General features: G+C 45.0%; 1 protein-coding gene across 8 annotated transcripts in view; it reads left to right on the forward strand.

Annotated features, from left to right (window-relative positions):
* Nucleotides 1–21,562, forward strand: part of LOC1274101 (MICAL-like protein 1) — a 34,706-nt gene that overhangs the window by 763 nt on the left and 12,381 nt on the right. For 7 of the 8 annotated variants that reach the window (XM_061650184.1, XM_061650189.1, XM_061650186.1 and 4 more), the window contains one exon: nucleotides 6,234–6,399. The gene's annotated coding sequence lies outside the window, so the exon portion shown is untranslated. Of the gene's footprint in view, nucleotides 1–6,233; nucleotides 6,400–21,394; nucleotides 21,502–21,562 lie in introns of those variants that run through there. The other variant, XM_061650187.1, reaches the window with a different exon arrangement.

Here is a 21,562-nt window from a genome sequence, read left to right on the forward strand (position 1 = left end):
AAACACTTCAAGCTAATTTTTTTTTGGATGATTCACCACTCAAGACCAATGTTGGATGAACGTACTTTTGGTACGTGGACTTTGATATTTATGAAAATAAAATAAAAAAAACCTGGAACATTGATCTAGTCATCAAAAAAGAGCCCGAGATCACGAAAGGTTTAATGGCGCTTAATTGACGATAAGTCAGGTTAAATGGCTAACTGTCGCGCGACTTCAAAGCGGAATCGTGCCAATTTCAACTCCTCCCGTAGGTCACACGAATTCAATTAAGATCGTGGCACGCCTCCGTTGCGATGGAAACGGTACAGAGGGCAGTGGAGGAATGGTGCTGCTGTGATGGCTTAATTGTGATAACATTAGAAAGAGTTTCATTGGATGTATCAGCATTCACTGTTGATAGAAAATATTGTAAAAGTTTTGTCAATTTTGAACTATGTTTGACGTTTAAAATTTATTTGTCCAAGCACGACATATGCCCATAAAGCAGCTCTCGATTATGCCCTTGTTACCGAAAACTAGAGGGTCATACGCATCAACGGTCACGCATACAGTGACGATCGAATGTTTGGGGATGATGCACCAGTTGGCCAGCTTCCTTCCCCTGTCCTTCTCCCTGCATCCCGGCCGTCTAAAACCCTTTGAAAACAAGTTCCCTGCTAGCGTGTTCTTTCCCTCGTCTCGATGTTTATTTTCCATTTCGTCGTTGCGATCCACCACTGGGCTGACCTTCGGGCATAGTGGTCATTTATAATTGTGATTAAAGCTGCCCACGCACCAGAAACGACTGGTGGCTGGTATTGTCGTGCGAAGATCGTTGGGGAGTAACATCCGCTACTTGCTTCTTTCAATATCGTTTGGAAACTCCAGTATTGTGTCTAAAAGTGTCTAGAAATCTCAAAATCTCTGCAAGTAAACGTAACAACGTTGTAGGCTTTTTTGTTCAAAAATGATCATTTCAATCTGACTGTAGATTACCGGCTATTGTAAATGCTTCGTCTTTGATTTAACGTGCCATACTTTTATCGCCAATAGGGAGTTAAAAATTAACTATGAAAATGATGGTATTTTGATTCCTATCGACGTTCGAAAATGTCAAAAAAGAGGCAACAAGCCCCTCATTAGGCGTTGTTGCCATTCCGCTGTCAATCTGGACCGAACCATCGAATGAAAGACAAGAAGGATTTCTACACACAATCAAAAAAGAAATCATTATGCAAAAAAAAATCCCAAACAGCAAACTGAAAGGTTTGCCCAATTCCTTGTAATCAATCCGTGCCCAAGACCGGTCAGAGCGAAGTGAAATCTCATTTCCGTTTTTGGACGTTCTCCTGACATTAGAACACGCAGGCGTAAATCGGGTAAAGCGTCTGTATGTGTGTGTGATTGTGTGGGAATGTGTGAGAAATAGGATGAACTACGATCCTAACCAAACGGAAAGCACAGCACAGGAGGTAGCAGCATCTTAACTTCATTCATTTCACGAAACCAAAATGAACAGATTAAAAGCCACGAAAGCAAGCAGGAAAGGTTCAACACCACAGCAAGCACCAAAAAGCGCACACGGACTGGACGGACCTAGGCAAGCTCTCGCGGCGAAGACAGGTCAGGGAAGGACGCTGGCCACACCGACCCTTTGCCAACTGTTTCAACCTGGGCGGCAGGTGCGACGAAAGCGACGACTTTCTACCGAACGGATATGGCGATCGTTGGGACGAAGCAGCAACCGGGGCAAGACGCGCTTAGCTTACTGACTTGACTTTTTGTTTTCTTGCTCTTTGCTACTCCTTTCCTTCTTAAACCGAAACTTGGAATATGCTTTACGAGCGGCCAGACTGTGTGCTGCACCGCGACCCTCTGCCCTAAGGTGGAGCTGTGATTGATCCAGTTTGTGTTGTTTGTCGTTTTGTTTGTCTATCTTCGTGTGTGTGTGTGCGTGTGTTTGTCCCGCTACTCACATCCCCCAAAATACTCACTCGTCCACTTTCGCCACAAACTATAAAGGCAAGATCGTTTGTTTGAAAAGATCGCTCAAAAACTAATTTGTTTAACTGTTTTATTTTAAAATGCACTGGCAAATCATGCAATTATGCAGTTGAAGAGGAGAAACTGTAGTGTGTGAATCACAATCCGAGCTGCCTGCACTTGACATTATCTCGTGCTTGTTAAGCGGAACACGAAATTCAGTGCGAACACTCGTTCTCACTACTTTTGCAAGTGGTGCCTCTTGATAAAATCCCCTTGGAGACCCTTAACGGATTGTTCTTTGGTTTGTATGTGTGTTGGCAATGATAGTTGCGGTGTTCAAAATTAGACTTTTATACTACCACTCGTTGCTTTCATATCAGCTGTACTGCTCAGCTTTCTGTTTGCACAGATAAACACGAATCAAAGCCCTTTTTACACGACGGGAGAGCAAGCAACAACCACTATCTTCAAATGCAAACTAGGTTATCGTACCATCGCTGCTTTTGGTGTGTAGAAAAGTGTGATTTGTCTGGAACGAATGCAGCTATTACAAAGTTCGGTCTAATAAGCTGAAAGTGAATCATTTTCGTTCACTAGTGCGCTATATTTGTACATCAATTAATATTTGAACGATCGGTAAGCCGATCTCTCTTTCTCTCTGTTTCTCTCTCTCACTCTCTCTCTATCTCTGTCTCTCTCTCGCTGTATTGCACAGAAATCAGGAAACAACTAACCAAATTGGTCCCCCATCGAAAGCACCTGACCGTGAAACAATTTTCCATTTTCAACCAACGACGTTGGCTTTAATTCCACTTTGTTGCCGTGCAACAACACTATTGTTTGCGTGTATGTGAAGGTTATTTTTCCACCCAGCTTGTGACTGTATGGCACGACACGACACGCCGCCCCGTCGGCGTTCGTTCGAAAGCGGAAACCTAATTTACTCCGCGGGCCTTTTACAAACTTCACATGTTTAGACGGAGGTCACTCGGTCTAGGTTCGTGTTCTGCTCACCAAAAACACTTTGGGCGCTCCTTTTTCCGTATGTTCTACGCCGAGCGCCAGTTTTCTCGTGCCGATCTATTGAAGCTTTTTTCCGTTCCGATCGTTCTTCGATTTCAGTTCATTTCCCACCAGGTTGAACCTGAGGCTTGGTGCAGCGCAGGTAAATGAGTTGGCGGTTTTCGAGTTTCTCGTTTCGAACCTTTTTTCGTTGCTTTTGTTTATTTTAATGACCTCAACTAGCACGATATGGAATCGGTATCGATTGATGATTGGGTTGTGTTTTTTGGTAGAGGAAGTAAGACGTAAGTGGTCGTGCACGTGGCTGAGGTTTCCTTCTATTATTTACCTATTCTCTTTGATTTCTATCGTAATGAAAATTAATTTCCCGTTTACGTTGAATTAGTTTAATAAGGCTTGGTGCTCGTTCCAATTAATCCCGTTTACAAACCCCGTTAATTATGAAACGATGATACATTGTGGAATTAAAGCTAATTGCTATGCATGTGTGTTTGTATATACAGTTACAGTGTTTTAGGGAAAAACAAAAAAAAGACATTAGCAGACACAATTTCTTATCATTGAGCTAAATGCTTCGAATGTCTATAGAAAAAAGGTTGCTTATCAGCCATCAACATGTTTGAAGTTGTTGGTTTAGTTGAGATCATCCTTATAAAATAATTGTCAAGCTGTTCTGTGTCAATGAAACGATAAGGCTGATAAGCGTTTTAGTTTTTCAGACGAATGTCTCATGCTTTCAAGACTTTTTCTTCTTTTGGCTCAACAACCCCTCAAGACCTGCCTGTACCACTTGTGGGCTTGGCTTTCAGTGACTTATTGTTACCATACCAGGATAGTCCATACCAGGATAGAATACCATACCATTATAGAATAATCCGAATCTACGTAGGCGTGATGTACAGATAGGTGAACGCACTTTTGAAGTCGTCCCAGAATTCACCTATCTTGGGTCAAAGGTCAGCAACGACAACAGTATGGAAGTTGAGTTGCGCGCAAGGATGCTGGCTGCCAACCGGTCATTCTACAGCCTGAAAAAGCAGTTCACCTCAAAGAACCTGTCGCGACGGACGAAGCTGGGACTATATAGTACCTATATAGTACCAGTACTCACATACGCCTCTGAGACATGGACACTGTCCAAATCTGACGAAACCCTCTTAGCCGCGTTCGAGAGGAAGATGCTCAGAAGGATTCTTGGCCCCGTATGTGTGGAAGGACAATGGAGGAGCCGCTATAATGACGAGCTATACGAGATGTATGGCGACCTCACTGTCGTACAGCGTATTAAGCTCGCCAGGCTCCGGTGGGCTGGCCATGTTGTACGCATGGAAACGGACGACCCAGCCCGTAAAGTCTTTTTAGGCCGTCCACAAGGACAGAGGAGGCGTGGTAGGCCCAAATTGAGGTGGCAAGATGGCGTGGAGGCGTCCGCCATTAAGGCCGGGATAACGAAGGCAGACGAAGGCGCGAGACCGTGAGCGGTTTCGGACACTCCTGAGGCAGGCCAAGACCGCAAAGCGGTTGTAGCGCCGGATAAGTAAGTAAGTAAGTACCAGGATAGTCAGTCCTACGTATGGAGGCATGGTCCATTTGGGGCTTGAACGCATGACGGGCTCTTCAAGACTACCAAACCATTTTGCTTACTATTGCCATAATTGGATTGGAAAGGTACCCAAATTGCCTGCCAAGTTTAAAAACGAAGATCAACGAACGAACGATCGGTCAAGTAAAAGAAAATTATCGCGTTTGACTCTTGAACTCCCGGCGGTTACGGCACGACACCATCGATGCTTGCCGCAGTTGCTCCACTTAACCTCAACGCTCGTGATCGTGCAATTCGAAGGCACACCGAGGCACATCGATTCACCCGAGGATAATCTATCGTTTTCGGGGGTTTGTACTTTCTCGCTGACCTAACCGCGAAACGGAGCAAGTTTGTGATTACAGTCCGGCTGTGCCACTCCCGGCCGCAAATTGCCCAATCGGTGCGATACGATCGATGCGCGAAGTTAAATGACCTGATACTTCGATGGCCCACGAGGCGGGGGCCCAATCTCCCAACGATGGACTTTGTGGTGGACCTTTATCGTGTTTCATAGTTTTTCACGATTCGCTGCAGAGCCGGCGCAGATTCTTCGTGATTGCATGGTTTGCACTGTATGCACGCGGTTCTGGTGCGATCTCGCGCAATCGAACGGAATTTCGCTTGCCCCGCTGTGCCGCTGTCGTCCGGTGAATGAACGCAAGTACGCGCGGGCCACGCTGAAGGGTGGTGGTTGTACGACCAAAACCCTTTCGCTACTTTCACATAACCGTTACGCAAAGGCCGTGACATGGAAATAGTGTGCAATAGTTACTTCTAGCTTGCGCTGAAGGGTTGTACAGGACCTTATGCCGCGTAGAAAAAAGGGGGGTTGGGAGATTTTATTGATCCGCAATTTCCTTTAGCGTTGTGCATTTACGCTATTCACTGGCGGATGGGTTTTTATCGACATGCGAACATGTTTTAGCCTTTTTTTTCGAAAACCTTGCAATATATGAGTTAGCTTAGTAAATAAACTATCCAATGTCTTCGACTTGTGTTGAATGAAACAGGCACAGTTTTAGTGTGAAACCAACGTTAGTCGACTGAAGATACTGAATCTTTTTAACCTTCTGCACACAACACTGCCGAGCTTTCCCGAGGGTTTGGCCCCACAAAATGTTACAAGTTAAACGTTTTGCACATCATTTATACATAGGGGGGAGCGGTAACGATTCGCCAAACACTTTCACAGCCGCCGTGCTTCGGTTAAGAGGGTTGCACAAGGTGCAGGTCCTGAGGCAATGCAGAAAGGGGCACCCGCAGTATACGTGTAGGATCTCTATATCCACTTGTTAACTGTTTTTGCGACTCGTCGTGACGCTGCTGATCGATAGCGAAACCAGCTCGCTCCCACGAAGGTTTCGGTTGCGTCGTTGGCTGGGTGTGTGTGTGTTTCCTTCACCATGCTGGGAAGACACCGCAAGGGAGCACCAATCGAGATCGATAATCGTCCCACATGGAAAGGCACACTTATTAGGCTGGTACGAACCATACGGAGGTTGAAGAAATAAACAAATCACATGAAATTTGTAACACTCGTTCCTGAAAGAAGTCGTTATGGCTGCGTTCAATGGGCATTTCTAACAGTTATTTGAATCACCAAAATTGATTTAACATTTGTCAAACTAATTGTTGTGCTTTCTTTTTTTCGTTTCAGATCGTTATAAAAACAACCTTCAATTGAGTTAGACAACATTTGGCGAGCTTTTCTTGTTCTCACACTCACAGCGAACGAAAGTTGACACGCAACGCACCACACCGTCCACGTACCCGTGTCCTTGTTTGCAGTAAATTGAAGTTGATGTTGACTATTCTCATATTTGGTAAGTGTTTGCCACGATCTCTACACATGTGTGAGGTGCGGCGGAGTTTGTTGCGTCTAAGACGCGGTTTACCAGCTCAGCCAGTTCTGGTCCGAGACGACGGGCAGTGGGTTGTTATTTAACTCATTAGGGGATCGATTTGATTGATTCGATCCCAAAATCTCACCCACCCGAAAGCGTGCGTGCGTGCGTCCGCCGTGGTGGTGTTGATTGCGTCACAGCGATTTTGGGGGGTTTGCTTTATGGCTTGTCCTATTTTTCGTATGTTTACCCTTTTCGGGGTGTTTGTTTCCTCTTTCTCTTTCTTGTGGCGAGCGGTTATTTGAAACGATTTTGTTGGAATAGAGTTTTATCAGGATTAAATAATACGTACTTTCTGATCAAACACATCCACTTCAATCAGTTTTATTAACATATGTTTTTAGAGCCGCTTTAATGAATATTTGATTTCTTATTAGGCGTAATCAATCGTATGTTTCACAAAAGAAGAGAGCAATGAAATGAATTGTTGACAAATTAATTGCACTTCTTCTTAGCCTTCCTTCCCGAAAAACCGCTGTAAGTGCAAGTGTGCAAAATATGTACCGACAATCTGTGACCGGCCACACTTTCACATTGTCGAAAGTTTTATCGCGAATGAGACCCCCATATCAGTATCCAATTAAAGCTGGCCCGTAGTTTAATTTAGTCAATGCCGTCCTTTCATGTGAATTAAGTATACCGCTCCATTCATGGCGGGGGGACCACCAATGTGCCATTTTCAGTTTCGCGTGGCATTATCATTAAAAAGCTCATCTGTCACGCCGCATGTCATCGGGCATATGCTATTACATGCATGCGCTTCGGCGTCGTTGCGCCAGTTGCACAAACTTTCTTCCGAAAACAAAAAAACAAACTACAAGACTTTACCGATTCGTCTCACTTTACGCATACGCGAGTTTCGATGTGCATCGCTGGGCCACTCCTTCGATTTTGGCGGGAAAATAGAAGCAAGTTGCCAAGGGTGTGCGTTTCAACACGAACCATGAGTTTTACGGTTACGAGGTTGTTAATGTTGTGCGGCACGGCAGTTGTGTACGATCGTTTCGGGGTACACAATGTAAACAAAAACACTGGTGAAATTTTCGGCGTCTGGTTTTCGACGTTTCCCAAAGAAAGTGCAACAATTTAGCAATACCTCCCTTTCCTCCATTACTTTTGCACGCGTCCTAGTGCTCGCATCGGAGTGCGTACTTGTTGTACAACACTGTCTGCAATTTGCAGATGGTTTCATCTGCTGTACGTTGTGCTGTGTTCACTTACAATCAAGCGGACAACATTGATGATATCTGGAATAAAGAGTGACAACGTACGTTGGGCACAATAAGGGCTACAAACACTGAAGTAGTGATGGGAAATATGAAGTTTTCGTCGGAATCGATTTCGGCTAGCTGCGAAGTTTTCTGGAATCGATTCCGGATAGTACATCCGAAATCGCCTCCGAAATTGGTTCCGGAATCGGTTTCGGTATCGGATTCGAATTCGGATTCGGTTCCAGAATCGGTTCCAGACTAAAAATCGCCTCCGGAATCGAAATCGGCTTCGGAATCGGGATAGGCTTTGAAATCAGTATCCGCTTCGAATTCGGAGTCGGTTACAGCTTTTTATTAAGAATAGACGTTTGGATCCAATGACTACGTATTGATAGCAGTAAAGAATACAAATTTACTAGTAAACGTTCCATTCTCATGGAAATTCCCGGACTGATTTCACTTGTGAAACTGCTTATTTTAATTCAAGAACTGATTATCATTCCGGAGCTAATTCCAATTCTGGAGTCAATTCTGATTCCGTTTCCGGAGAAAATTGCGATTCCTAGGTCGATTTTGATTCCGGGGCCGATTTTGATTTCGGACCCTTGCGATTCTGGAATTGATTCCGTAGCCAACTCCAGAATCGGCTCCGAAATCGGCTTCGGAATTGGAATCGATTTCAGCGATGCGATGCGATTCCGAGCTCCCACCACTACACTGAAGTAGGAATTATTCTAGGTATAATTAGAAATACCAATACATACCACAAACACTCACTAAAGCATAACGCTTGCAAGGCCTAGAATCTGTGGAGAAAGTATGAATTGAATTAGATTTCGATTAAGTAACGATAAAATTGCAGTGCAATTAAAACTGGTTGCTCCGTACACTTCCCTCTTCCAGCTTGGCTTTCATCTCATCTCAGTGACCCTAAACCCACTGTTTCCTAGGCATACACACACACAACGTACTTTCGCATCCGGAGACATTATGTACGCGCGCCCGCAGCTTATTAGTCGCAGGGCATCCCGCGTTTAGTTGCCACGAGCGCTCATGTGCCTCCCCACACCAACCCACGACCAAAGTCTGTTGCGCGCTAGTCAATGGTTGCGTTTAGTGAACGTTTGAATGGTGTGTTCGCTTCATCTTCCGCGCTTGCTTCTCGATTCAGCGCGACGACCGGTTGCGAACGCGCGCTAATGTTTCCTCCTCTTCCTCCCCTCACCCCCCTCCCTCTTCCATCGTACAAGATCTTACTGCAGCACACAGATGTTCGATCGCATCGATGGAGGGAGAGAGGTTCGCCAGGGTGTGAGTGCATAATGATGACGACGATGCCGATGACGACGACCCCGGCATGCGCCGAAGAGTGCACACGTTTCTCGTTGCGTTAGACAGGAAATGACCATTCGGCTCCGTCCGAGTTGGTTGGTCCTAAGGGAGGGGAGGGGGTAGTAGTATTGGTTTTAGAAAGTTGTAAGCACGGGCAGACTTTCGTTCGGTTTTTTTTTTTGTCTGACAAGACGCACCTCTAAGCGCATGGGTACAGTCGCTGTGTTTGTGGCGGTTCGTTGTATACGACGTTTAGCAAAACAAAAAAAAACCTTCTTCGTCGAAGGTTCATTACGATGCTTTCGGTGGACAAGTTTCAGGATTGCAAATGTAAAAACAAAGTATAACAAAAAAAATATAAAAATCATTTTTTGTCTTAGCTGGGATAGGCATATTTAGTGTTTAATATTTTTTAAAAATATTATCCTCATCTTGATTCAATTTTCGCATGTCTTGGAATAAACAGCGCCAGGGAAACATTGTGCTATATTGTTGTTAGAAACGTGCACGTGTGCGACTGGGCCCAGGTGAAAGGGAACGTGTTTCTTCCCTTCTAAGGGCAAAAGCTCACTGCCTGAAATAATGACAGCAATCGTAGACAAGAAATCGAAAACCGGTACAACAAAAAAAAGAAGGTGATTTGTGCAAAAGAAGGTGCAGCCAAAATGAAAATGTGCACACACACACACACTCACGTACAGTCAGCATACAATCTGCACCATGTTTCTAATGCTGCGATAGTTTGTCGTTTTGCCTTTTAACTTTATGCTCTCGAGTTGTTTATGCTACACAGCCAGGCCCCGTTCACTTTCGGCGATCATTGCCTGGTAGAAGGTGCGGCTCTTTAGTTCACATCGTTTCGTTTCCATCGATGATGCGCCTGCAAACGTGCCAAAGGAAAGGCAAGAGGGGAGAATTGATGAATTGATTAGCTTTTGGGAGGAAAAAATGGATAAGACAAATACATCTTTAACATCTGAGAATATAACTAATAATTTTATGGTTTGAATGAGAAATTTTACATCAGACTGCATGCAATTTGCTAATTAAAAATACCAAGAAGGAAGAAAAAGATTAGAATATCCTTGGAGATAAAAGCATGATATCGATTTGCCATAGCTAAAAACATCTTGTGAGTGCCATGACATTGGCCACTCCTGTACGGTCCGCTACTGACATCCACCGTAAACCGGATATAATTAAGCAGCAGCACGCACACATAAATTGAGCGCCCGAAGAAAATGGAGCAAAAGTTGTTCGCTATCACGTAATCGATTACGGCTCAATTAATCAAGTTAATTAATTAATTTAGCAATCATCAACGGCAGTCTCCCGTCAGGGGAGAAAGGAGTATTAAAATGCGATCTTCTCCTCCCAAAACAGAGCTTGCCGAGCTAACCCTCACAGCGTCAACTTCAAGCGAGTTCAAGTAACCGCAGCAAGTTAGATGTTAGAAAGTGAGAGTGACTATTCGGTAAAAACGCGTCTCAATGCTTCCAAGACCAAGACCGACCGACCCAGGGTGCTGATGAATGGGGTTCAGAAATTTCCATCTCTAACGAACGCGGCTATATAAATCAAATTATCGGCTGATAGTGAATATTATGAAATCGAAAGTGGAAATAGAGAGCGCGCGGTGTCTGCTTCCCCACTGCCGCTCTGCTGCTAATGTTGACGAGTTAGCATGAGCAACGGGTAACCAACGCAGTCGCTAATGAGCAACTCAGCAACTATTACGGGGGAAAACGAATTAAATGCAATGAAAAAAAGTTTATATGTTTTGAGTTTTGTTTGTAGAAGGCAATGCTGCTGTACATAACACTTGAATGAAGATAGGAGGTATGCTAACCATTTAACCCTCGTGGATTTGTTTTGCTTTAGGGCTATTGTGTTAAAACTTACATTACATACTTTGTGCCCTAGTGTACAAAGGTGACCGTCATGGTGCATTTAAGAAGCACAGAAACAAACACTCACAAATCCGATAAACCACGTTTCTGTTTAGTGGCGATGATAGTGCGCGACCATGCAGCTACCGAACTAAGCGGCGCGTAATGAATGTGTGTGTGTGTGTGTGTGTGTGTGTGTACACATGGCTCGATTTGGCCGCTGCACGTGTCTATGTGTGAACTCGTTTAGCGAGACATGAGTGCGAGAGCGGTGGATTATGTTGCACGAGGTGCGCTGCATCCGGCTGACTTTGCCGCTATTTGCCGTCTCCTCAAGGCTAAGACGATTTAGTGCCGATTCCACCAACAGCAGTGTCGGCCGCTGGCGCAACAACTCGCCCAGAATGAGACGAATGTGCCGCGAGATCAAATTTCTGCGCCCGTGCAGGTCACGGTGAGTCAATGTTGCTGATGCGGTTGGTTCTTCTACCTAGAAAGATTGCTGCCACCTTCAGAGATTGTGGATGATTCACAACTTTCCATGGACACAATGCTAGTGTGCCAACTGTGGGGTGGTAGTCCGACATCGGAATATTAACTATGGACTTCTTCAACTACTGGTTTAAGAATACGTATGAATTACAGCACCCCGTGTGTTGCTGGTTGTACGTTGGGCTCTTGGCCAGTTGTGGGCTTTCCTAGGCGGTAGGTTCGGGAAACGTTGGAAAGATATGGCACGAAACCACCTCAACCGGTCGCAGAAACCCTACAACTTCTTATTTATAACGACGGCTCGAATGAAGTTTACAAGCTGATCCTTAAGATAGTGCTGAACTAAACAACATAGTCAAGCAACTTATCGGTTGTTCAGTAAATCAATCTGACCCGTCACACCCCCCGACCCCCAAGAACGAGTATGAGTGTGAGAAGTTTGTCTGGTGTCTGTCGTGCTGTAGTGTCTAGTGGAGATCGGACGGCAAGCGAGAGAGAATGGTTTATTTTTGAGGCAGCAAGTATCTACTTTGGCGAGTGCGCTGTGTGTTTGTCCATCAGGAGATGCACGCTAATGTGTTGAATGCATTTATCCTATTTTTGGAAGGCGCAAGGTATATTCTTGGATGATTCCTGCTGTGTGTTGTGGCGAGTTATTTTGATTCCCGTTTAAATATACATTGCTTAACTTCTGCTATGTTCGTGCGAAGGAAGTGATGTTTCCAATGTTTAAAATTATTCTACATGGTGTATTTCATTTTTGCTTTTCTATTTCATTCTTGTAAAAATTTATACTGCATAATGCTTGCTTACTGCACGAAACATCCTAAACATTATTGATAAAGTTTGTAGGTAAATTTAAATTTGTTTGCTTCGAATTGATTTGGATAATTGCGTAAATAAATCACTTCTTCTGGATCTCAAAACTTTAACCTCGCACAATTTAAACACAGCGTAGCAGCAGCGGCGGTGGCGGCATCCTTGTCCCTTATTTATGGGCAATTCAGTCCTTCTCAAAATTCACCCTCTGCCCATCCAGGATGAAGAAATCAATACTTCAGGCTTCGTCTTCGTCGTCTTGTGAAAGGTATAATGTGCATTCTCGGACGGCGTACGGAAAGTAGACAACGCACGAAGTATGAAAAGGGATCGTTCAATTAGGCAAGATTCAGGACCGGCAATCCGATCGGCTTCTTTTATATCGCCGTGTTGTTGGCTGCTCTATTATCTTTAGGCTTCATCTTGCACTGCACACTTGCAAAATGGCAGGGAAGAGGTGGGAGGGGGGGGGGGTTTGGTAAATCGATTGGGGCTGGTCTTTACCGCTGCAACATTGCAGCCACACACAGATACAGTATCCGTGTCACCGAAAGACTTTGCCCGCCAGCGGTCAAGTCTGTCCTGCAACAAACCGGTTCCAGGCACTCGTCGATTTCCAAGAATCATGCCTCACTTCGAAACCAAGCCCCCTCCCTTCCCTGTTTCCCCAAACCACGGACGAAAACCGATGCCAAACCACCGTTGACCACCCCCAGGGGCCGAGCTCGGTGGCTGTTGTGAGAGAGTCTCATTTCTTATGCGCTGCGCACCGTTCGCAGTAGAACGAACGCGATTCTTGTGCACGGGGGCGCACGGGAAGCAGTCATCAACAACAGGCCCTCGTCAAGGTGCCCTACCTACCTACCTGCCCTCCGTTATGCTGACCCCCTCTCTGGTCGACAGAGGAGCTCCCTTTTCTGACTACTTCAGACATCTTCTTCAGCACCCTGCGGGTTAGAGCGCGACGCAGCAGATCTGCTGCTGAAGATCTTCTTCGTAAAAAACCGAAAAAGTCAGACTTGGACGAAATGCTCTTCGGTCCCAAAGGCAACAAAACCAGTTTGCTGACCTGATTCTGCTGAAGAGAGCAGGCCGCTAGGGCAGAAGGACCAACTACGGTTGTGTTCGCTTTAGTTTGCCGATCGTTGGGATCGATCTCTGTTGATGCGCTTAGCACTTCCGCAGTGATGCTCGTTCTCTGGTACGTTCGTTTGGATATCTTGGATGGATGTCCCTTAAATCCTGAAAAAATGTGCTGCAAGAAAGTGTTTAGCGCGACAGTAATAAATTAAATTAAAATGGCATGTTCATACCCTGCATGATTCCACTGCACTGCATGACAGCTTCGTTTTCATTTTCACTTTAATGTCTAATCCAAACCGTCCGGCTAAGGGGAATGGATTGATGCCATAAGTCACGCATATGTTACCACCGTCAAGGTAAATGTAAGGTGCGTCAAGATGCACAACCTTTCTATTTCTTTATCACTTTTATGATTTTAAGCAAATAGTAATACGAATAACAGAAGATCTTTTGATCCTGAGCTTATTTACAAACAAGTTGAAATGCATTTCTAATGCCAACATAACGCTAAATACAAACTTGCGACGAGCGCGATCGTTTGTTTCGCTTTTCTATTTTCGTTTACTTGCCCAGTTAGTCAATCTGTTCAATCTCGCACCACCAAGGTAGAGATCCCGCCCCCCACTCCAGTGGGTTTACTCATGAAGTCAATCACAGATAGTAATTGCACGCTGGCGGTGTGTACAAATAACGCAATTCCAAGACAGTCGTCGGTTATGCTTTAGAGTGGATTTGCACACCGAACCGCAAGACAAAATGAACAAAGAGCAATGACCACAACGCGGCGTACCGTCCACCACCGGCGTGCCGAGGAATGTTTTCAGCATTAGCACACGCGACTGTTATGCTCCTACGGCCATTAGAGGTGTTTAGTGTCGTAGAAATACGTGTATGCAAGTTGTCTGCCATGTCAGCTGTTATTCGGTGCCAATGTCATTTGTCTTTATGACCCTTTAATGGCCTTTAAACTGTTCGCTCGGGAGGGCTACACGTTGCAGATATGCTTAAGACACTTGGAATTTATGTCTCAATCGCTTATTCGGATTTATTTTCCAAAACGCAATGGGAAGAAAATCACTTAATTTGTTTCAAATGATTTATTTTCATACATATGGTCTTTTTTCTCTTTTTGCTTAAATGAAATCAACCTAATAGTGCGCCTTTAACTGAACGAAGTATCTTCGTGCTTATTGCTTTCGAACATTTTGAACGAATCCATGTCTAAGTTACGCAACAACAATGTATTTGGCTCATCTTTTTCGTGTACGATGTATCGAGCTCCCCTTTAACGTCTTGCTCGATTTCATGATGACCCGCTTGTCATTGATGCCACACCCATCTGTGTCACGGGCACAAACTCGAACCGCGATGAAGCAAGGGAAGCTTCTTTCGCTGCCAGTACGATGCCACTACCTCAGTGCAGACTTCGTCGGGTCATCGATCAACCCAGCGGCGGCCCCGTTTGGTAGTTTATTGCAACCAGTGTATTGAACGGCGCACGGAGCAAGGGGCAACGTGTGTCATTCGTTGATCGAGTCCTTCCTTTTGCAGCTTCCCAACGCCGCCAACTGTACCACCGCCAGCCCAATTTCGCGGCCCACACCGTACACGGCGGCCTGCATGGTAGTTTCACGCCAAATTCAATTATGGAACTGTCGATTCCATAATTTCTGCTCCGCGGAGGTTTGCCGAAGGCGTTTCATCATCATAATAGTCTTCTCGCGATCGTTTGACGGGAGTTTGGGGCGGGTAGACGGGACAGAGCTTCGAGCTGGAGAATAAAACTGGTTGCATTTTAATTTGCATGCAGCCGCGTCGTGGTAGTGCGTCGTTGTTCTGCGAATGAGTTCATGGAAAAAGGTTTTCCACCTCATCTGGTGAGCCCAGCAATACCAGTAGTTGTTTGCCTGCCAGTCGCATTGCGCTCGCTTGCCGCACCAACCTTGCGGGGGTATATGCTGCTGTGTGTGGTTGAAGTGGTGGCCAATTGGATAATTTCAAACCCATCAAACGAGAAGTAGCACATGTACGCTAGGTAGAAGCATTCTTAGTGTGTCTGTGTGAGTGTATGTGTTTGGGGTGCTGTGTCGGCGCGAGTAATGGCCGGCATGTTTGACTTGACGTCAAACGCGGCGAAGCGTTGATGATGGTGGTGTTCCAGAGGTTCGTCGTCTAGCGGATTTGGAGGCCGTTGAAGTTCTTTGTTGTGTGCAATGTCGCAAGCCCAAAATCGCTCGCAAGGCGAAAGCACGATCGTGTTGTTTCTTCGCTCCAAACCAAACGACCGATCACTTTCGGCCGAGGTCGATGGTCGCATTTGGAGTGGTGCATGAAGGAGTTTTAACTGTTTGCTGTTGGTTGTTTGTTTCGTGCTGGACTTGATCCATTCTACGTTCTCATTTGAATGGCTTCATTTTCGGGTTACGGTGCGGGCGTCTCCAAGGTCTCCCAGCTGCTTGCTCTCACTTATTAACCCCGTTGGTGTGGTTTGGCCTAGCAGCTTGTTTTATTTCTTTCTTTTTTGTCTTGTAAGCTGTTGGCACGGCCAATCGGCACTACGATATTGTCATGATTTCTTTCCAACACACGGGCCCGGCTCTCTATGACTCACCCGGTCGGGTGCTGCCCAGCGATAGTGTGTGAAGCGTGAAGAAAAATCGCGCTCGACTGTCCCAACCCTCCGAAAGCCCTTGCCGTCTGTACGCTGGCTGCAAACCGCAGCTCGTTTGCCCAGCTCGAGTGGACGGCGTACTCCTCCTAAGACACGTTATGTGTTGGGAGCGAAAATGTTGATGTGAAACAACAACCGCAACCACCACTCGGTGGCGTTTGTTTGCGCTGGCGTTTAGGGGTAGCGTATCTTTCTCTTCGTTTTTACTTGTTTCCTTTTTTTCGGAGGTCTTAACCGCAGAAGATTGTCTTTTGCAGCGTATATTTATATGTTTATTTATGCTTTGTTAGATTGAAGACGCGAATTGTACCTTCTATTTTCACGTCTGTTCACGTCGCCACATACACATTTCTCCTCGCATTTACCGGAAGGAGAGAAGGGTCTGTGTTGTTACGTTCATATTCTGTGAGTTGTGCTTTTTGCTACGTTCTCACAGCAATTCATGCTTCATTATTTTGTACTTTGGGGTTGGGGTGTCTTTTTTATGGTGCTATGATGGTGCCTTTTTTCTCCCACTGTCTTCACTGCCGCCATGTTTGCCTCCTCCAAAGATGCGAGGGATTTTGTGTGTGTCCGCAGGTGTGTTTGTTTCTCGAAAACAGAGGTTCGGTTTTTTTTTGTTGCTACATATACCTTACGAATGGCGCAGATTTGGGGTTTGTGGTTAAGACCTTTTGTCATTGTTATTGTACACCAAAACATTCACTACCTTTTCTTTTTGTGGAGCTTCCTTTCAAACGTTTGGCGATGAGAGGAAGCGGCTTGGCAGTGAAAAGCGATAATTTTAATATTCCGTCGCAATCTGTGTTAAATTGTACTGATGTCATCTTTCTTTTGTTGCGATGTGGTGTGGTATACCTCATAATCCACCGTGTGCCTAATGTGGTAGGTGAGATACGCTACGTGAACGGTGGTTCATAACTCTGATGTCTTCTTTCAAGTTTCGCGACGTAGGCACACCTACACCACGTGTCGTCCTCTCGCTTTTGTGTTGTTTTTTCCTTTTTCGTGATGCATTTGAGTTAGAAAAGGTGTATGGAAACGAAATGAAAAGGATGAGCTTTTTTTTAATTTACTTTCACGTCTCTGTGGCTATGGTTTGTGTGGTTTGGAAACCGCAGCACGGGCGACAGCGCATTGTAATTTACGACGTGTGCTATTACCGCAATTAACGGAGGTGTGGAAAATTGTTGACGAATTGTTCCTTAGTAATGCGTAGGTACTGACTGAACGTGATAGACAGAAAGGCCGGAACATTTATACATGAGTCATTTTCATAAAATAATGTGTGTGGCTAATATGATGTTTAAGACTTTAAATTACTAAAGTAATGTATCCAATTCATTTAAATGCTCTACTCCAAAAAGTCACTGCTTGTAGTCGCTAACCGGAATACAACATCAAGTAATGGTTGATTGTTTTCGACACTTATCGTTACGAAAGGTTTGAACAACGTTTCAGAGAGTTTCCTCTCTAAATGATATCTTCAACACTCTTCAATTCTTAAGAACAGTAGACACAACACACTTCAACAGACAACCAAAACCACGGTACAAATTCTTCGTGTTATATTCTCGGGAGCATTTTTTAAGTGAGGAGTGAGAAGATTCTCGTAGCAGCGTCCACCAAATGATGGCCAGTTTGGCCGTTGTTTAAAAGTGCGGCTGTAGTAGCGCCAGAGAACTGTTGGAAGTTTATTGCCCCTCGTAAATCATATCATTAACCTGAATTGCAAGGTTTCACATTACAGCGCCAGCGTCGGAATAAATCATGCACAGACGGATCCGATCATAATGTTGGGCTTTCCTGGGATTTCTTGCTCTCTTGGAAGGTATTGTGAAGCGTTCCGAGATTAGGGTGCAATCCGTATCCGTTGTTCTTTGTAACGGATCTTTTCATTCTAGTGAAGAACAATCGACGGACCTTTTATCACATAAGCACACTCTGCACGAACAAACGAACGATAGAATTGTAGCATTAGAACTAGTTTGAAAACAAAAAATGTAAAATAGTCTATATCCTCTACGATCTTTTGTATTTTTTGTCGATGCTGTTTTTGTTCCGTTCATCGGAAAGTCTTGCTTTGTTCTGAAGTAAAATGAGAGAAAACTCTCTATCCGAAGGTTCATTTACCTGGGACGAGACATCCATTCCGGTGTGTTCTGGTGCAGGCCAAATGTTGGATAACAGCAGCAGCAGTAGCAGCAGTAACGTCCGTAGCGTGTATGCTAATCAGTTTTCTTTACTTTCTTTTCTCCGCGCGTATGATACGGTGGGTCATTCCGAACGCGAAGCTTTGATGGCGCCATCTGCCAGGAACGTTACGGTTGCCGACCGTTAATAGCGGGTACGCCAGAGCAGTGAGAAGCAAGGGACTACCACTAAAACAAAGTACCGCATGGTCAATGAGCTTGTATGGCGATATGTGCGCTTGCACGCGGGGATGCTAATGGAGCTTTCTCCATTACAACGAGTAGTAGTGCGTTTTGATAACACTATCCAGCCTGTACGGCTAGTAGCTGTTACGAAGCTGACACGAAATCGCATGGTGAAAAGTGCTTCATGTGTGTTGAAGCACATGGACCATTTTGCTCGCCCGATCACCGATTGCCGATAAGTGTGTGTTGGTGTTGTGATTCTTGTTTTGTAGACTGCAAGAAGAGGGGTTTGTTATTATTATTATTATTTTTTAATTCACTTTCCGTTCCGCTGCAGTTCAGCGTACACTCGACGCGGGCTATGTTCATCATCAAGTTTTATTGACCAGGATTTCCACGCGAATCCGGTATATCCGGAACGATCACTCGCTGTGCACGGTACAGCAGTGGAGGACACTCACACACACTAGCATCTGCTGCACGGTGACACATCTCGTATGGTAATAAAGTAATTAAACTAATGATTATTTCCGCCCTGCTTCGTCAGCGAAGAGACTCACAGTTAACTGTGCTCGTTGTTGCTGCCGCTGTTTGTTTACGCTTACTCGGCACGATAAATCCACGCCGGGCTCTCCAGTGTCCCGGACACTTTCAGCATGGCTAGGCCATGCACGTTGGTTGCCGGGCGTTTACTGCCATCATTTGTACGATGAGGATGATTTCACCTTAGAGGGACCACACTGTTGCCGAATGTTTTGTATCTCGCCCTTTTTAATTCGTCCTTTTTCTGCCGCAACGTTATTTTGGGCTCTCACTGCAACTGAAGTATGTGGTCGACACTGTACGTCAATTAGAGTGCGAGGCAATTTTCTATTTGTTTTTGCCACTTATACAAAATTGCCGATAAACTACAAAACGAATTGAATCTTGTTATATATTGTTATATACTACATCCCAATATTCAGGCGTAATTATTTATATGTATTTTTACAAAAAATCTGCAAATTGATGTCCAGAGTAGACTATATGCACTATCAAATCTATTATCACAAAACATGCTGGATATTCTAATTAAAACTCATATGAATCGTTATAAACTTTCAATAAAAATCTATTAAAAAAATTCACCATTACTCTCAAAACAGTTATCTGTGTAACTCTTTTGTCAAGTTTAGAAGGAAACTTTTGCCAGAGATTCAATCAACGGTGTCGTATCATTTGCACTACGTTGCGATCAGACCATAATGTAGGCCATCCCTTATCGGACAACACCATCACCGACAAGCTCCCTGGGCCAATCGCTAATCTGCATGCTGTTGTGCTCATCCGAGAACAAGATATACCAGAATAACCGTTCAAACAGGTGGCGGCGGCATGATGCGGCGCCGGTACATAGTGGCATGTAATTAATTTTTACCGTTCGAAATTGTTTACCGATCTTAATCTCTCCCATACGGACATGTTCGTGAACAGTGTTAGTAGTTGTAGCGAATCTGATGTATTGCTAATAGTTGTTGTTTTTAATTTTATTCACTTAACATTAAAACTACTTTTTACGTCTTAAATGTGCGTTGTTTTTGTGATATACCTATACGTACTTATCTTATAAGAAGCTTTTGTGCTTCAACTCCATCACGAGATGTATCCATATATGGTAAAAATACATTACTCAATCACATCAAACGCTGTCGTCTGTCTGTACAGCACAACAACACGCCGTAGGGTCGGTTTGGCATAAAGAACTTGTTTCCCGCCATTTCCGGTCGATTGAGTTCCTCTATGAGGCGCTCGAGGTCCATATCCATAATTGGGATTGCTGATTGGTGGTGGTCGTCGTTGGGCTGATTGGCAACAAGCCATATAATACGGAAGAGCAGCAGGACTGTTTGGGCCTGTCAGGAGAAGAAGGCTAAAACGTACTTCCGACTCAAGCATAGACCATTCTGCAACCGGCAGTTTGTTCCTTTTAGCGCTTCGAAAGCTAGCGATCTCCCTTTCGTATTTGTACACCATGCGCTGAGCCCCTACGATCATCAAAAAAGGAGATACCCCTCCCCTCCTTGCCAAGATGAGAAGGTCTTAATAGTACTCCCATATCATCCGGTAGTTTGTGGAATTACATGAATTATTGTAAACATCACGTTTCGACGACTTCATCTAAAAGGTGAGAAGAGAAAAGAGACCATGAACGATGTCTCTGGCTGCGACGAATTCATTCATGGATTGGTTGCAGAATAGCGCCGACCTTTACTATCCTTGACGGGGAAAGGGAACTAGCTGGTATGTGTGTGTGTGTGTGTGTGTGTGTGTGTGTGTGTGTGTGTGTGTGTGTGTGTGTGTGTGTGTGTGTGTGTGTGTGTGTGTGTGTGTGTGTGTGTGTGTGTGTGTGTGTGTGTGTGTGTGTGTGTGTGTGTGTGTGTGTGTGTGTGTGTGTTGAGTAAATTGCCATCTACCAAGGCTATGATATGGTAAGGAAAGAAAGAAGAATAAAATCACTGCAGGCGGAAGGTTTGTGTTGTGTAAAACCTGAAGGTAACAGTCCATAACAGAGACAGTTACTTTAGGCTGCTGTTGGTTGGTTCGTTGAATAAAAGTAAAAACATTAAACACTACCATCGTAGTTGTATCAAAGACCAAACTATAGTTTTGGGTTGGTAATCGTCACGCACGCCACGGTGTCGGACAGCTCTAGCGCCGCACTCTCCACCGATCAACAGCGGAAAAACAAGCGACGAACCTCTCCGACGATAACGACTGTGACGGCGTGCAGGTGACGAACCCTCCCCTCCCTTTCAGCTGAACCTAACCGTTTCCTTGGGTCATATCAAAGAGCAGTGCGTGTTGCGAAGGGGAGAGAAAGAGAGTGAAAGAGAGAGGGAAGACAGGGGTTAGGGACGTATTTTGTTGTTGTTGTTCGCGTTGTTGACCATACGGTGTGAGCCGGGGGAGCGCGGGGTCGGTCTTGCACGCATCGGTGCGTTCATGGTGGCCCCCGCGTCACCGCGGCTCGGGCTCGGGTGCGCGCGCTCGCGCACTCTCGCACGATCGCGGTCGTAGATTTAGTCAGTGTTTAACGAGAGCCCTACCAGACCGGACGTAATCCGTCGAAGACTTTGCGCACGAACCCCATCGTCTACAGACACTAAGTCAGTTTGACATTGAGTAAATGGTGGACGGGACACACACACTACCATTCCTCACCTCATC

The sequence above is a fragment of the Anopheles gambiae genome, chromosome 2 (genome assembly GCF_943734735.2).
Source record: "Anopheles gambiae chromosome 2, idAnoGambNW_F1_1, whole genome shotgun sequence".
Lineage (NCBI taxonomy): Eukaryota > Metazoa > Arthropoda > Insecta > Diptera > Culicidae > Anopheles > Anopheles gambiae.